The sequence below is a fragment of the Streptopelia decaocto genome (genome assembly GCF_964273445.1).
Source record: "Streptopelia decaocto genome assembly, chromosome: 1".
Lineage (NCBI taxonomy): Eukaryota > Metazoa > Chordata > Aves > Columbiformes > Columbidae > Streptopelia > Streptopelia decaocto.
The window spans coordinates 20,359,623-20,374,969 of record NC_138663.1 but is presented as its reverse complement, the minus strand read 5'-3'; the positions used below and the strand labels follow the sequence as shown (position 1 = coordinate 20,374,969).

The 15,347-nt window shown below is 43.0% G+C and overlaps 1 protein-coding gene across 1 annotated transcript in view; it reads right to left on the bottom strand.

The window, feature by feature from the left end:
- ZBED4 (zinc finger BED-type containing 4) overlaps positions 1-14,976 on the bottom strand; it is a 29,373-nt gene extending 14,397 nt beyond the window's left edge. The window contains exons 1-2 of the mRNA XM_082043654.1: positions 14,795-14,976; positions 5,539-5,616 (exon numbers count right to left, since the gene is read on the bottom strand). The gene's annotated coding sequence lies outside the window, so the exon portion shown is untranslated. The remainder of the gene's footprint in view (positions 1-5,538; positions 5,617-14,794) is intronic.
- Positions 14,977-15,347: the final 371 nt, after the last annotated feature.

Here is a 15,347-nt window from a genome sequence, read left to right as displayed (position 1 = left end):
TTGCAGTAACAGAACACGAGGGTAAAATACAGAAGACAAAAATAAGAACAGAGAAGGGAAGATGAATCAGTATTATCATGGAACAAGAAACAACACAAACAGAAACATAGTAACAAGTTCCAAAAGAATGAAAGACAAAAGACATTTACTCCATGTTGCTAGAGAACAGCAGCCTGCTTTCAGAAAAGTGTTAGAAAATTCAAAGCAAAGCTTCTCTGACACATCTTTTCTCCATGTGATCAGTTCCTCTGCCTAACCTATTACATCCTTCTGCTCCTTCTCTTGTGCAGTCCATAGCTGACAAAATAAATGGGACAGGATTAGGAGATTCTTCTGACTAGTCTACCTCTCTAGCTGGCTAAATATACTAGGAAACATATGCTTTTTAAAAAAAAAAAATCTTGTTTGTTGTGGGTTTTTGTTTTGTTTTGTTTTTTTTTAATGTCTATCTTTAAACTCAGTAAGAGTGAAACTTTAAGCACTTTAAATATTATTTCAATTAAAAATGAGACACCTGTAAAGGACAAAGCTGAGGGTAACAGAGCTGAATAGGCAGGATGATGAAGAATGAGAAAGCAGTTAGGAGGGGCAAGCTGTGTCATGTGCACAGTAAGTCTTCTCAAAACTCTTGATGAAAACACCCATGTAAGTATAAAGTGAAAAAAAAACTAAAAAAAATGTAAATGGGGCATTTACATAACATAATATTATATTAAGCTGTTCGAACTGTAGTTTTTCTAAAATTTTTATATGTATATATATATATATATGTGTATATATATATAATCTGTTGAACTGCTAAAACTATCGTATATTAGTATCTATTTTGATACCAACCAGATCAAGTCTGAAGAGGTCTGTTAAAAATATCCTTCATAGCTACCTATTAATCCACTTCTGTGTTTGTACTGATGCTAGTTAGTTACACATCCTCAGACAGTTTCACTTGAGCTATGGAGAGATTTTCCACAATTTACATATATTTTACTAATGTACGTGTAATATAACATAGTACTATACTTATATTACGTGTTTCTATCCTGAAACATTTGTGCATATAAAGACAGGTTAGAAAGAAAACACAGGTCATAGTCCCTGAAAGACAAAAAATACCTTTGAGAAGATAAACAGTAGTATAAATACTTCGTAGGGAATTTTTACAGCTAAGCTTAATCCTTTTTCTGCCACAAAACTTTATTTCAAGTCAGAAGGTATCCTCAATTGCAAATGATTCTCCAAATAAATCTGTTTTTTCTCTGTACCAGGTCATCTTCTTTCTTCCTCATGTAGTAATTTGAAGAAACAGATATTTTACTTGAAGCAAGGAAGATACCATCTCTTTTCTAAATACACTAAATAATAGTAAATAACATTCACAATACCATCCAAAAACAATTTTATAGCATTCAGAAATATTCAGTTTCATCTTGCCAACAAGCAGAAGCACTGCAACAAAAAAAAGATAACTTTAAAGCCAAGCTTCCATATCATATGCAGGCATAATTGATCATGCCCATGATAGGGGTGAACTTCTTACATCCATTTCAAGCATTTTTTTCTCATTCAGTCTAAGTAAATTGTACATTCATTAGTAGCATCCGACATTTTCACCTGATATCCCAGTTTAAAAAACAATGACCACAACTCTGTCTCTCTCAAAACAAACATCCATACTCATAAAACAGGGGAAAGGGAGAGAACTGAGTGTATAGAACTCTCTCTTCACTTGTCAACCAGGCTGTCCCAGGCCTCCATGGCAAGCGGTCTTTTCGCCACTCCTTAAGCCCTTTTAGGGACATATTCTCTTTGCCTTCAAGGCAAGGTGAGACTTCACAGCAGATCCAGCTGACACAGACAACCAAGCCAGGAGAGCCGACATTGATTCCACTACCATCACACTGAGCATTAGCAGGAAATCCAGAGAGACACTCCTGTCCCTGGCAAACAAATAGCTCAGTCTTTCTCTCCCAGAAGAGATGGTTTACAGGAGAACCATCCTAATGCTGTAAGCACAGATTTTGAGAAAATACTGTTCTGCTTGAGGAGCTATCAGAAGAAATTTAATTGAGAATAAAGCCTTTTGCAGTTCCTATTCTAACCAGTGCAGTTCATGAGCTTAAATTCATGTAATGCAACCTGTAATTTAAATAAGTTTTATAGAATAAGGTTACACAGGTGTTTTATTCAGAGCAGGATCCAAGACATTTTTAGTACAAGAGCAAGTAACGAAAGGATAGCCTTGCTATTCCTATTTGCTTGATTTCTGTTATTATACAGAAATCATAATACAGGGTGTTTCAAAAAGATGGACCAAATTTCAAAGTACTATTATTAAGTAATAGGGTCCATCTTTTTGAAACACCCTGTAATTATTTTATTAAACCTAATATTTTTTTTAGGTATATAAATGAGAAATAAAAACATTTAAAGAAAGGAGAAGGATCAGGAAGCTCCCTGTTTTTAAAAGTATAATTGTATTTCCTGTCCTAAACAGATTATTATGGTCTCCCAGCCATGTACTAAGCCACAGAAGACAACTCAAATCACAGGGAAAGGAAAAGAAGAATAGAACCTCAATTCCACGGCTTCCCAGTGTCAAATGCAAAGATGCCACTGAGAGCATGGTCTGTATCCTGTGTGGCTCCCCAAAAGCAGACCCACTTCTACTATTTCAGCAGTGACTAATGCAAGTCATAAGAAGTGAAAAGCTCTCATGTAATGAGTATTACCCTGTTGCCTTTTGGGTTGTGCTTTTTTTTTTTCTCCTATCTGTAGGTACACTCCTATAGTTATTAGCATATCATGTTCTCACCTGTAATGCGGAAGAAAGAAGGGGAGAAACAGAGTAAAAACAGAAAATGTGATATGATGGCCATTATATGTGTCACATTTCAGCAAGGATTTGCTATTCCAAATCTTAAATTAAAAAAGTTCTCAAGAACTAGGAGCCAGTAGTTGGGTGGGAGGTATAAACAAACAGCCATTTCCAAACTGCTGTTTCTTCCCTCACCTCCTCTTGACACATCTAACACTACTAGATCCCTTCAATCAGGAACTAGATTTTCTTCAACCATCTAAATTGCACATAGAAGCTACTGCAGAGCACTGGGAGACTTCAATTCTTACAGTGGTCGCTAAAGGATGCAGACCAATAACATTTCAGACCTACTAAAATGTAAAATTTTAAGAGAGCAGATAACTTCTGGAGAGCAGAATATTTCCATCTTTATTCTTAGGAGGCTCTTCAGCTCTATGTAAGTACTCATACTACCAAAAGAGTGCCTTCTTAATCACAAATGAAGAACACATCATGGACAGAAGGAACATTTGCAAAATGTGCTAGTTCTGTGGGCTGCAGCTCTCAACTCTAGGAGCTAGTATGCAATAACTTGTTCATTAACATGCTGCATGGTGCAATCTGTACTGGTGAATACATCACATAGTGCATATTGATACACTGAAACACAGAGGAAAAATAAAGTCAGTCTTCAACCACCGTGACATGAAAGAAAAATACCCCAGCAGGGAGTAGTATAATTTAAGATTCTGTACTCGATATATTCCTCATATTTCATATTTCCCAATATAAACATGTAAAAATGACTGTGTTCTATTAAACCATCACAAAATAGTTAAAGAAAAAAAAATTGTCACAAGGAATTCAAAATATCTTCTATAAATGCATTTTTAGGCTGACCAAAATTAGCTAAGCTCTATTCCAGACTGCTTACAACCTAAATTTCAATGAAGCACATGACTATCAAAAAAACAGGTGATAAAATGAATACACTTTTCTGTCGGAGCTCATATTGGCATTTAATTTCTTTAAGACTAACCACTTATAGATTTTATTATGTACCTGAACAACTGAACTTGCAGTCACGAGTTATTTCACCTACGATTATAATTCAAGAAACAATTCTTGAAGACACTAAGACCAGATACTCATTTTCAGCAGACAGGTAGTACTAAAGTGGATATTTTCATTAAAGGCTTTTAACCTTGAAAGACAAATTAGAAAGACACTTCAGCTAGAACTATAAAATGCTACAGTGCTTGACATCATATAATGGAACGGTGCAAGGCATAGAGTGACCCTGAGATGGGTTTATTAGAATACAGCATTAAATATGCGAGAGCTAACGTTTGGATATTCTGGCAAAACAACATTGTCCCTTTTAACAAATTTCTTTACAGTGGTCTAGAGCTGACTTGGCCACTGCAAACAACAACTACCCTTGCCTGCTCTTTGGCTATGCTATGGACTTGGAAAGCAGTTCATTTTTGCTTGGACTCTGAAGAATGATACACAAAATCCCACACACCTTATTTATGTGTCACCTAGGAAAACTTTCCTTCAAGAAATTAATCTGAATCACGTTATGAGGAAAGACTGAAAGAGCTGGGGTTGTTCAGCTTGGAGAAAGGTCCAGGAAGACCTTATAGCAGCCTTCCAGTACTTAAAGGGGACCTACAAGAAAGCTGGAGAGGGACTTTTGATAAGGGTATGTAGTGACAGGACAAAGGGTAATGGCTTCAAGCTGAAAGAGGGGAAATTCAGATTACATATAAGGAAGAAAGTCTTCACTGTCACGGTGGTGAGGCACTGGAACAGGTTGCTCAGATCAGTGGTAGATGCCCCATCCCTGGAAACATTCGAGGCCAGGCTGGACGGGGCTCTGAGCAACCTGATCTAGTTGAAGATGTCCCTGCTTATTGCAGCAGGGCTGAACTAGCTGATCTTTAAAGGTCTCTTCCAACCCATACTATTCTACGATTCTATGATTTAACAAAGACTTTCTAGCTCAGTATTTTACCTATATTAAAACGTTGTCCATCTGTGGCTAACATGCATATTACCCAATAGCACAGTCAGCTTAAAAGCTGAACTATTTTATTTGAGGTGAGAGAGGGAGAAAAAAAAAACAAAACAGACAGCTCTGAAATAATATTTATTGTTAATCTACATAGAAAAGTTCATCTGCATATGAAAAAAAATTTTGTACTGCATCTTACTAAGGAACCTCAGGCTTCCAAAAAATCTATACTCAACAGCTCAAACTGAATATATATTAATATATAAAAAAATGTTTCAAACAAAAAAGAAGAAAATATTAACATTTACTTTATCAGTGAGGACATGAAAATCTGAATAAGGTGAGTTTAATTTGAGTATAAGATTAATGTAGCACGCAAGTTACTTCCCCCGTTCTAAGAGACAGACTGATGGGTAAGGATATACATATGCCAGCTGTTACCACTGAGTAAGAGGTGCCCCACAAATTACAAACTGGTTACTATTACTGTAAAGATATCCAGGCTTCCAAACTCAATTTTTAAGTCTCAGGTACTCAAACAAAACTCCTGCTAAATTATTAAACTCCATACAAGTCAATGCACAGGCATACAATTATTCATTACCTTTATCCATTGGCTGACTCTACATTAATAACAACTATAATGATACAATACCCAAAGCAAACAAGCTGACCACTAGCCTATTGAGGAAAAATAAACAAGGAAACAAAAAGCACTTACACATCTCTTCCACTGCATGTACGTGGCTTCATTTGGAGTTAAATACTTCCTACTCAAACTTAATGATGATGATTGTATCTGAGGAAAAGAAGAAAGCAATTCCTTTTAATATTTTTTTTAGTCATTTTAACTGCCACAGTGGCAAGTCATGGGATGTTTCAAGTACCTCGCTGGGTCATAGCCAGGTCATAGGTATGAGCTCCAGCTCATACATGACTAGCTCTCACATTTTTTTCAAAATTCCTGGCCCCCATAATTGTCAAGAAAAATTAGACATTTTCAACTCCAGAGCTCCAAAGCAAAAAATCTAAATACACCCCTCCCAAGATGAGTACTAAAAAGATTTAAGTCAAATTTTTGTACTTGTCTTGGTGTTGCTCCTTTTTTTTTTTTTTCCAATGTTTAGGGATGACTCCATCTCAGGAAGAATGAAATCTAGTCTACACTACATGCAAGATTCCAAAGGAGCTTGCTGACACCTTCCAATGTACTACAACATTCATCTGGCAGCTTGTTCTCCATGAACTAAAAACACTGCTTATACACTGCACCTAGCACATGATTAATCAACATACAATAGCATAGGATCAACACAAGATGATCACTCCTCATGTATGAGAAAGGAATTATTGCAAGTGGAGCATATTACGTCAGATATTTCGACTTAGCAACAAAATAAAGCAAAACAGTCCACCACAGCACCTATTTTTGGAGTTTCACAACTTCAGTCCCACTGACCGTTATATAGACCCAAGTGTCATTGTGAAGACACCACAGCTGTTTCATTGGCCCGGTACACTACAAATATACCCTGCAAGAAATCTTTCTGCCATCTCAGAAAATGCGGAAAGTCAACTTTGACTTCAAATCCAAATGCAGAAAATGCTGGACTCTGCAATGTTAAGTGGTCAGGATGCTGCTTTGTCCTCTTTTCTAAACTTCATATGGATGAAGTGTGAACAGGTGTTAAATCAGCAAAGCATTCTCCCCACCAGTCAGTGCTTATCACTCTTGTTCAGATTGTGAGACGGTGTGATACACGTATAAACACACACATATATATGTATATATACACACACTTTTTTTTTTTTTGCTTTGGGAAGAACACTTCTCAGGGAGTTGAAAGTCCTGATTCCTGGCTCACAGTGCATTATTGAATGCACTACATATAACCTCTTTTACTGACATTTTCACTTAAAAATACTTCCATATTCCACCTAAAGCAAGTGAAAACATCTCCAGAGCTGTGCACCTGGCTAATTTGACTGTTGAGACACTTCAGCTGTGACTACTACAGTGAACATTTCATAGAACCACAGGATGGTTTGGCTTGGAGGAGACTTTAAAGATCATCTACTTCCAACCCCCTTGCCATGGACAGGGACACTTTCCACTAGACCAGGCTGCTCAAAGCCCCATCCAACCTGACCTTGAACACTTGCAGGGGTGGGACATCCACAGTTCCACCACACAGCCTGTTCCAATGACTCACTACTCTCATGGTGAAGAGTTTCTTCCTTATATCTAATCTAAACTTACCGTCTTTCAGTTTAAAGCCATTACCCCTTGTCCTATCACTACATGCCCTTGTAAAAAGTCCCTCTTCGGCTATCTTGTAAGCCCCCTTAGGTACTGGAAGGCTGCTGTAAGGTCTTTCTGGAGCCTTCTCTTCTGCAGGCTGAACAATCCCAACCCTCTCATCCTGTCTTCATTGGAGAGATTCTCCAGTCCTCTGATCATCTTTGTGGCTCTCCTCTGGACTCAGTACAACAGCTCTGTGTCTCTCTTATGTTGGGTGCCCCGGAGCTGGACTCGGTACTCCAGGTAGTCTCACAAGAGCAGAGTAGAGGGGAAGAATCACCTCCCTCAACCTGCTGGTCATGTAGCGCAGGATACGGTTGGCTTTCTGGGCTGCAAGCGCACATTGCTGGGTCATGTTGAGCTTCTCATCAACCAACACCCCCAAGTCCTCCTCAGGGCTGCTCTTAATCCATTCTCCAGTCAGCCTGTATTTGTGCTTGGGATTGCCTGAATCCATGTGCAGGACCTTGCAACTTGGCCTAGCTGATCTTCACGAGCTTCGCATAGGCCCAATTCTCAACTCTGTCAAGGTCCCTCTGGATGGCATCCTTTCCCTACAGCATGTTGACCACGCCACACAGCTTGGTGTCATCAGCAAACTTGTAAAAGGTGCACTCAAGTCCCACTGTCCATGTCACCAAAGATGTTAAACAGTGACAGTCCAAATAATGACCCCTGAGGAACAGCACTTGTCACTGGTCTATACCTGGACATCAAGCCACTGACTGCAACTCTTTGAGTGTGACATCCAGCCAATTCCTTATCCACCAAGTGGTCCATCCATCACATCCAGCTTAGAGACAAGCATGCCATGCATAACAGTGTCAAATGTCTTGCAAAAGTCTAAGCAGATTACATCAGTTGCTCTTCTGCTATCGACCAACACTGTAACCCCATTGTAGAAGGCCACCAAATTTGTGAGACCAAATCTGCCCCTAATGAAGACGTGCTGGCTGTCCCCAATCACCTTCTTATTTTCCATATGCCTTAGCATAGTTTCCAGGAGGATCTGCTCTATGATCTTGCCAGGCAGACAGGTGAGACTCCCTGGGTCTTCCTTTTTTCCCTTTTTAAAAATGGGGGTTATTTTTCGCCTTTTCCAGTCAGTGGGAACTTCACCAGACTGCCATGACTTCTCAAATATGACATATAGTTGCTTAGCAACTTCATCCACCAGTCGCCTCAGGGCCCGCAGAGGCATCCCAAGTCCCATGGGCTTACGCACCTGCAAGTTCTTTAGACGGTCCCGAACCTGTTCTTCTCCTACAGTCAGTGCTTCTTCATTCTCCCAGACCCTGCCTTTGCCTTCTGTGACTTGGACTGTGTTGCTAGAGCACTTGGCAGTGAAGACTGATACAAAAAAATCATTTAAATAATGTATACAAAGAAGAAGGTGTTAGCCAAGGAGACAGAGATCCACCCGAAGCAAGGTGCTCAGCAGGAACAGTTAGGGAACTCTCTCAAGATCTGGATTAACTCCTGAGGCAAAGCAGAGAAGTGAACCTGGCTCTCCCACATTCCTTGCAAGTGCCAGAGCCATCAAACTATAGCCAAGATAGAGTATAAATAACGCATCTCTATCCTCCCACCCCACAATGTCTCCAGAAAACAACACCAAAATCTCACAAACCTTCTATTCCCATTCTTTCATTTGTTAAACATGACTATAAAATAGTTCCGAGCTGGGTCAAACGTTTCATTCAATTCAAATTAATGCTTGGGTTTTCCTGATTGTTTATTTTAGTGAGAAGAATAACAAAGAAAAAGTCATTTTAGCTGGATCTGAGTTAATTTTCTTTAGAGGCAAACAGTAATTCAGAAAATAGCATACAGAACTACAATAGATAAGCAGTATAATTACTGAAATGGTAACTAAATGAACTTAGAATCATAGAATGTCCTGAGTTGGAAGGGACCCTCAAGGATCATTGAGTCCAACTCCTGTCCCTGCATAAGACAACCTCACAGTTCACACCATGTGTCTGAGGGTGTTGTCCAGTCTCTTCTTGAACACTGACAGGCTTGGCACCATGACACCTCCCTGGGGAGCCTGTTCCAGTGCTCCACCACCCTCTGGGGGAAGAACCTTTCCCTGATGTCCAACCTAAACTTCACCCAGCAGATCTTCCTGTCATTCCCTCAGGTCCTATGATTGGTTGCCAGAGAGAAGAGATCAGTGCCTGCCCTTCTTCCTCCCCTTGTGAGGAAGCTGTAGACCGTGATGAGGTCTCCCCTCAGTCTCCTCTTCTTCAGGCTGAACAAACCAAGTGACTTCAGCTGCTCCTCATACGGCTTCCCCTCCAAACCCTTCACTGACTTCGTAGCCCTGTTCTAGACACTCTCCAGTAGCTTTATACCCTTTTTGTACTGTGGCACCCAGAAACGCACACAGTGCTCCAGGTGAGGCCGCACCAGTGCAGAGCAGAGCAGGACAATCACTTCCCTCGCCCAGCTGGCAATGCTGTGCTTGATGCACCCAGGACACGGTTGCCCTCTTGGCTGCCAGGACACACTGTTGGCTCATGTTCAACTTGCTGTCAACCAGAAACCCCAGATCCCTCCCTGCAGAGGTGTTCTCCAGCATCTCATCCCCCAACCTGTATGTACTGCCAGGGTTGCTGTGTCCCAGGTGCAAAATCTAGCACTCGCCTTCGTTAAACTTCATGAGGTTGGTGATTGCCCAGTTCTCCAACTTATCCAGATCCCTCTGCAGAGCCTCTCTGCCCTTGAGAGTGTCAACAGCTCCTCCCAATTTTTTGTCATTAGCAAACTTACTTAGTATTCCAGCAAGTCCTGTGTCTTTTATGAAGACATTGAAGAGCACTGGCCCTAAGATGGATCCCTGCAGAACCACGCTAGAGACTCATCACCAGCCTGACATAACCCTAATTACTAGAACCCTTTGAACCCAGACTGTCAGACAATTGCTCACGCACTGCATTGTGTGTTTACCCAGCTGTGTGCTGGACATCTTGTCCAGGATGAACCTGTGAGTGGCAGTATCAAAGGCTTTACTGAAATCCAAAAGGATCACATCCCACTGGCTTCCCTTGGTCAACTAGGTGGGTCACCTCATTGTAGAAAGAAATAAAGTTTGTTAAGCAGAATTTTCCCCTCATGAACCTGTGCTGGCTGGGACCAATGACTACATTGTCTTTCAGGTGTTTTTCAGTAACTCCCAGAATAATCTTCTCCATAATTTTTCCAGGCACAGAAGTGAGGCTGACAGGCCTGTAGTTGCCAGGGTCATTCCTGTTGCCCTTCTTGAAGACTGGGACAATGTTTGCCAGCTTCCAGTCATCTGGGACCTCCCCAGATTCCCAGGAGTGTTAAAAAAAAAATCATGGAGAGAGGTCTCGTTATGACACCAGCCAGCTCTTTAAGCACCCTTGGATGAATCCCATCAAGCCTCATTGACTTATAGGGACCTAGCTGGTGCAGCAAATCCCACACAAGTTCCAGATTGATTGGGAGTTTATCATTCTCGCAGCCACGGTTCTCTAGCCCTGGGCTGTGGACTCCTAACATATTTGGAGCAAAACTGGTACAAATTCTTTGATCCTTTTCATATATTATTAAAGATCTTCTTCCATATATTTGCAAAGAATTACAGAAGAGTATTGCTAAAACATGTCACAGCTGCTAAATGAAGTCTATTTTCAGCCATAATTTTCAAGCTATTGACTACTGAAATCCAGAACTGACTTTTCAATTAAATGTACAGAAATTCAGAGTACTCAGTGCAAAAATTACTCCAATGCACAATGGAAAAATATATCTGTGTGACACTTGTGAATGTAAACTAGCAGACATGACTTAAAAAAAGAAAAAAAAAATCCAACAAGCTTTCAGGCAAATATAACAGTGAACTAGTAACCCCTCTAAATCTTCAAAGAGGGATTGTTCAACCCTAAATGTCATTACAAAGCAAAGGGGAAGGGAAAGAAGTGAGTGATGGAAGGGAGGCAAGTGTGCAGGAATAGCTAAACAGAGCACAAGGGTTGCAAGTTTAAACAAAGATTATGGGAATATCTAAATATTTCTTACATCAACATCCACTGAAAACCAGTCTCACACAGGTTACAGAAAAGACTGATACTTCGCTTTCCAATATGTTGCTCAATATAAAAAATTCACAACTTGTTCTGAATTATCACAGCTGAATGAAAATAAGGACCTTCAAAATCAGGCTATTTCCCTGTTGTTGTTTTAACAGGCCATCATACTATGCTGTCTCATTAAAAAGAAGTAAACAAACAAAAAAACACAACAACGAAACAAATTAATATTACCATGCTTAAAACTGCTTAAAACTACGTATCAGACTACATAATTGAGGATAGAAGTTCCTCCACCTCAGGAAAACAAAAACAACCTATAAAAGCTTTAGTTGTTCTTCTTTATGTGCTTTAAACTCTAGACTTCACTTGAAAGCTATCTTTAGGCCACAGAAATCACTATTTTTTCCACTAATTGGTTGAAATCAAACAAACTTATAGTCGTGACTTGACAGATACCAATGATGCCAATAGCAAATTGAAAATAAACAGCCAAAGTTGTACAGAAAACAACGCACATTTGCCATGTGCAAGAGAACACCTTTTTGTGAAGCCTGCTTTGAATGTATGCACTAGAACAGACAGCATTATGTACATTACATTAATTTATGTCAATACTAGTAAAACACCTAGATTGTCCCTACTCATGGGAAAAAAAAGTCAGTCATGCTGATGAGTCTATGGTCTACATTGTGCAAAATCCCCAACTGAACTACCTATAATGCAGTTTTCTAGCTAAACCCAAGCTAATATACATGTATAAGCACACCTATTTGCATATTTTAAAATGTACATTACAGTGGGAACCTCATAGCACATACGCTTATTTTGAAAATGAGAGCTCCTACAAACTAAAAGTGAGCCTAAAAGACAGGATTTACAAAATCCTCTCATACAGAGTCTTCAATGTGAATGGTGGTAAAATGTAGCAAGATGTTGCGAGATAAAACCCAAAACAACTACATTCCTTAATTCAAACTTTCCTGGAGCCACAAAAAAAAAAAAAAAAAAAAAAAAAAAGAAAAAAGAAAAAAATCTCTAAGAAGTTATCATATAGTTATCATATTCAGGGTTCTGGAAATTTAGAAGGAAACAAATTCCAAGATACAATGGCCTAAAGGCCACATAAACCAGCAACTAGCCACTACAACCTAAGAGTTTGACGGGACTTCTTTCTGTAATACCTAGTTCTGAAGAAACTTTGATGGAAGGTATTCAACTTTATATGGATAGACAATTTCAAATAAACGTGTGAAATTCAGTTGCCCTTCTGTATTTCCAAAGGACCTCTTCTAAGCCAAAGTGATGTATGATGTGTCTACTGAAGGAGACCACTCAGCACTAACCACCCATGACCCCATGACACCAGCTGTTCTGCAAACACAATTCTCCCTCGAAATGTTTCCATTCTGGGTTTAAAATGAGCCAGAATAGGTACAAACACCAAACAGAGAGAAAGGCCATATAGCAGACAAGGTAACAGAAAAACAGTAAGCATTACTGTAGGCTCATCACCTGTCTAGCCATCTGCTATTATATACATTGCCTTTCACATGACCATTGAGGATTCTGTGCCTGTCACAATTTTGCTTTATATAGAGTAACAGCAGAAGAGTTATGGTTATTCAAAAGTACAAAAGCTTAGAAAACTTTCCTCTGAGATGCTTAGTTTATATATTTCTTTTTACTTATTTTAATCAATTCTTACACTTGTCTGCTCTGGAGAATGTCTACAGAATATATTCCTCAACACCTGTTAAAGTTGGAAGATACTAACAACACTGTGAGTACCAAAGCAGCTAGACATCCAACTGTAGAAAAACTTCCAGCATCTTGCCTGTTGGTCTTATAGCTAACAGACAGCACTCAAATTTCTGAAAGTTCACAAGAGAACTTCTGCTGATTTTAATACACAATGAAGAGATGGAAGATTTTTTCCTCCACAAAACCAACCTCCATAGTAAACAATAACTAGAATGCCCTGCCCAGTATTTGTACAAATATAGGCTTTCTAGTAGCAGCATGGTATCTTGGGGATAGCTGATAAAGTCTTCCACACATCACTACCCCCAGTATGTGCTCCACAAACATCCTCTCAAGGGTGCTCGTCTGCACTTTGAAGTAAAATGTTGCATTACTGAAGATAACCTTTAGAAGAACTGCACTCACTGTCTCAAAAAGCAAAACACATGCACATACATGGTGGGACATAGAGACAAAACATAAGGAAAGCCTAAGGAATATGTTTGTGTTATGGGTGCTTGGAAGACTTTCTCTGTATGCCATTATAGGCATAGCATGACAGCTCACGCTAAATTATTTCAATCTCTCAAGATTTAAAGATACCTCTCAAAGATATCTCAAAGACACCCCCCAGAAACAAGACACAACTGCTTTTAACACATAAGCACCAAGGAGAATGGGCTGTGGAAAGAGGACTTTTTTCTACACTGCAAAGCAAAATGCTACTAAATGTAGCCACGATAATTAGAATCACCATTAATGCAAAGCAGGTCTTTTACCTTTCACTGCATTAAATAAATGTTTTTACAGTTTTAGTAGACTGCACGTGCAGCAGGTAACTTTGAGTGTATCAGACACCCTCCAAAATCCAGTGAACATAATAACACAGCTGGTCTCTACTATCAGCAGCTGTCTCAGTGTAGATCTAGAAGTTACAGAAGACATTTTTAAGCAAAATTACATCGTCCAAAGTAGAAAACGAGAGAAGCAGTACAGGAAAGTTGAATTCTACAGTTTTCCCATGTGCAGCTTTCTGAAGCGGCTGTTCCGAGCGCCGGGCCGGGCGGTCGCCCCGCACAGGAAGGGCTGCGCTGTTTACGCCGCGGCCGAAGCGCGCCTGTCCCCTCGTGTCCCACGTTCTCGCGGGGGAACGCTTTTAACGATTTCCTGGCCTTTTCTGGCCCCGGCACCCGGCTGGCAAGCCTGTGCCCGAGAAGCCCACCCCCCCCCGGCTCCCCGCGCAGCCCCAGGCCACCGTGCACCCTGCACGGAGCCACGGCCGCCCGCTGCGGGGGGCGGCGGGCTCTCCGCCCCCGGGGCTGCCCGGGCCATCTTGGCTCGGGATGGATGCGGCCACATGGTCACCGCTCCCTCCGCGGGCTCGGCTTCCACGGCCTCCCCGCGGCGCGGCCCCGCCAGGTGCGACCGGACGCTGAGTCCCGGCGGGTCCCGCCGGCCCGGCCCGGTCTGTGCACAATGCCGGGCGGGCTCGGGGCGCGGCCAGTGGGCACCCAAGCCCCCCGAGCCTGCCGGGCGGTCCGGGCCAGCGCCGAGCCCCCAGGGACCGGCGACCCCCGCCCGCCGGGCTGGCCAGGCCCCCTCCCGGGGCCTCGCAGACAATGGAGCCAGTACCGCGGGCCTAGTCCCCGGCTTCCTGCGCCGCCCCGCCGCCACACGCCCCCTCCCCGGCCTGGCGGCGCTGTCCTGCGGGCGCTCCCAGGCAGGACGGGGCACCGCCGGGCCCGGGGCGCGAGGCCCCGGCCACACAGGCACCGGCGCCGCTGAGGCAAAACGCGGGGGCGGCGGGGGCCGGGGGAGGGCGAGCCGGACCACCCTGCCCGGCCCCCTCCCGGTGCCGGAACGGTGCCACTCACCTCCCCGGGTGGCCGTCGCAGGGGAAGCCGGAGGTCGCCGCCGCCACCCGGCCGGGCCCGAAGGAGTTAAAAGGAAGGGCCGGGCGGGACCGTCCCATTCATTAGCCGGGCGCTTTGTCTCCGGCCGCCGCCGCCGCCGCGGCGCTGAACAGGCTGCCCCGGCTCGGCCGCCACAGGGCGCGGTGCGCAGGCGCCGGGTGCGGGGGGCGGGGCCGCCGAACGGCAGCACGCACGACGCGCAACATGTCATCCGGGCCGCGGCCCGTAAAATGGCTGCCCCGGGGCCGTGACGCCCAAGGGGTGGTTGGGCGGCTCCGCGCCTGGATCTGGATCGGGGCGGCGACGGGCGCAGGGAGCCAGGTGTCCGGCTGCGCCGCCCCCGCGGCGGGGCCGGGGTGAGACGCGGGCCTTCGCCGCAAAGGCGCGACCGCTCGCCTCGGCCCTCTTCGTTTCTGGGGCAGCTGAGAGGGGCGGTGGCGGCTGCTGCGGTTCGGAGGGCGGCTCGGACGGCGCGGCGCCGGCCTGGGGGTTCCTGCGGCGCCGCAGGCCTCCA